Source organism: Triticum urartu, unplaced genomic scaffold (assembly GCF_056163025.1).
Source record: "Triticum urartu cultivar PI428250 unplaced genomic scaffold, HENAU_Tu73 scaffold934, whole genome shotgun sequence".
NCBI classification, from domain to species: Eukaryota; Viridiplantae; Streptophyta; class Magnoliopsida; order Poales; family Poaceae; genus Triticum; species Triticum urartu.
Genome location: NW_028261130.1, coordinates 14,131 through 17,500, shown reverse-complemented (window position 1 = coordinate 17,500; position 3,370 = coordinate 14,131).

Sequence of the window (3,370 nt, the reverse complement as noted above, 5' to 3'; positions counted from 1 at the left end):
GTAAAAACCCCTAGTATATGAAAGAATGAAAAGGTGCTTTCGTTCTTGTGGAATAAGAAGCCCTCGTACCTTAATGAAAGGAAAATCGTAATTTTTCGTTAGGTATTTGACCAAATAGGATCGTCCAGTTCCTACAGAACCTATCACTAAAATACCCGATAGGGCTAAGCGGAACGAAAAGGGTTTTCCATGAGATGGTAAATGAAAACGATTAGTCCCACACGAGGTTTGGGAATAAGTGATTGTCTGATAATGAGCAAGGAATATACGTCTTTCTGCTAAAGAGGATCTATTAAACTCATAATTCATTAGATCCTTGTTATCAATGCCAACTAGGTATCATAAGTAAATGGATCCCGGTTGTTCAATCCTTTGATAACCAAGGTCATTCTTTGCTAAAGAGAAATGATCACTATGAGTCAGACTCAATAGAATTGGATCCATTCCAAATAGCGAGAATTAGGATTCTTGATCCCTCTCAATCTCTCTTTCAATTCGAGGATCCAGAGAGGTGTTTTCATAGTCATCTCCGAATATTTGCCATCTCGGAATATTTTCGATTTCATTTTTCTATGATATGTCTTTCTATATGAAAATTGGTTATTTACGATGTACGATGATCCCTGTTAAGCATCCATGGCTGAATGGTTAAAGCGCCCAACTCATAATTGGTAAATTTGCGGGTTCAATTCCTGCTGGATGCACACGAACGGGAACATTCCATAAGTCTATTGGAACTGGCTCTCTATCCATGGAATCTCATCCATCATCCATACATAACGAATTGGTATGGTATATTCATACCATAACATAAGAACAATAAGAACTCGAATTCTTATCGATACTGGAACTCAGAGCATAGGAGGGAAAGTCGATTTATGGATGGAATCAAATACGCAGTATTTACAGAAAAAAGTCTTCGTTTATTGGGAAAGAATCAATATACTTTTAATGTCGAATCGGGATTCACTAAGACAGAAATAAAGCATTGGGTCGAACTCTTCTTTGGTGTTAAGGTGGTAGCTGTGAATAGCCATCGACTACCTGGAAAAGGTAGAAGAATAGGACCTATTCTGGGCCATACAATGCATTACAGACGTATGATCATTACCCTTCAACCGGGTTATTCTATTCCACTTCTAGATAGAGAAAAAAACTAAAGGAGAATACTTAATAATACGGCGAAACATTTATACAAAACACCTATCCCGAGCACACGCAAGGGAACCGTAGACAGGCAAGTGAAATCCAATCCACGAAATAATTTGATCCATGGACGGCACCGTTGTGGTAAAGGTCGTAATTCCAGAGGAATCATTACCGCAAGGCATAGAGGGGGAGGTCATAAGCGCCTATACCGTAAAATAGATTTTCGACGGAATCAAAAAGACATATCTGGTAGAATCGTAACCATAGAATACGACCCTAATCGAAATGCATACATTTGTCTCATACACTATGGGGATGGTGAGAAGAGATATATTTTACATCCCAGAGGGGCTATAATTGGAGATACTATTGTTTCTGGTACAAAAGTTCCTATATCAATGGGAAATGCCCTACCTTTGAGTGCGGTTTGAACTATTGATTTACGTAATTGGAAGTAACCAATTAGGTTTACGACGAAACCTAGAAATCGATCACTGATCCAATTTGACTACCTCTACGGGATAGACCTCAACAGAAAACTGTTGAGTAACGGCAGCAAGTGATTGAGTTCAGTAGTTCCTCATAGAAAATTATTGGCTCTAGAGATATGGTAATATGGAGAAGACAAAATTGTTTGAAGCACGCACAGAACCGGAAGCGCCCCTTGTTTCAAAGAGAGGAGGACGGGTTATTCACATTTAATTTGATGGTCAGAGGCAAATTGAAAGCTAAGCAGTGGTAATTAAGACCCCCGGGGGAAAATAGGGATGTCTCCTACGTTACCCATAATATGTGGAAGTATCGACGTAATTTCATAGAGTCATTCGATCTGAATGCTACATGAAGAACATAAGCCAGATGACGGAACGCAGAGACCTAGGATGTAGAAGATCATAACATGAGCGATTCGGCAGATTTGGATTCCTTTCCTATATATCCACTCATGTGGTACTTCATCATATGATTCATATAAGATCCATCTGTCTAGAGATCGTCATATACATCTAGAAAGCCGTATGCTTTGGAAGAAGCTTGTACAGTTTGGGAAGGGGTTTTTTGAGAGAAAAGAAGAATCTACTTCAACCGATATGCCCTTAGGCACGGCCATGCATAACATAGAAATCACACGTGGAAGGGGTGGGCAATTAGCTAGAGCAGCAGGTGCTGTAGCGAAACTCATTGCAAAAGAGGGTAAATCGGCCACTTTAAGATTACCATCTGGGGAGGTCCGTTTAGTATCCCAAAACTGCTTAGCAACAGTCGGACAAGTGGGTAATGTTGGGGTGAACCAAAAAAGTTTGGGTAGAGCCGGATCTAAGTGTTGGCTAGGTAAACGCCCCGTAGTAAGAGGGGTAGTTATGAACCCTGTGGACCACCCCCATGGGGGCGGTGAAGGGAAAGCTCCCATTGGTAGAAAAAAACCCACAACCCCTTGGGGTTATCCTGCGCTTGGAAGAAGAACTAGGAAAAGGAAAAAATATAGCGATAGTTTTATTCTTCGTCGCCGTAAGTAAATACGTAACTAGGAATATGGAAAATTGCATTTTTGGAATTTGCAATAATGCGATGGGCGAACGACGGGAATTGAACCCGCGCATGGTGGATTCACAATCCACTGCCTTGATCCACTTGGCTACATCCGCCCCTTATCCAGCTAAAGGATTTTTTTCTTTTTTCCATTGATCATTATTCTATTTATTCTGACCTCCGTACTTCGATCGAGATATTGGACATAGAATGCCACTCTTTAAAAAGGAAAAAAGGAGTAATCAGCTGTGACACGAAAAAAAACGAATCCTTTTGTAGCTCATCATTTATTGGCAAAGATAGAAAAGGTCAATATGAAGGAGGAGAAAGAAACAATAGTAACGTGGTCCCGGGCATCTAGCATTCTACCCACAATGGTTGGCCATACAATCGCGATTCATAATGGAAAGGAACATATACCTATTTACATAACAAATCCTATGGTAGGTCGCAAATTGGGGGAATTCGTGCCTACTCGGCATTTCACGAGTTATGAAAATGCAAGAAAGGATACTAAATCTCGTCGTTAACTGAATTCTGAATAGAAAGATTAAGAAGAAAAAAAGATTCAAAATAAAGACAGAAATACCCAATATCTTGCTAGAACAAGATATTGGGTATTTCTGTCTTCAAAAATTCTTATATGTTAGCAGAAAAACCTTATCCATTAATAGATGGAACTTCAACAGCAGCT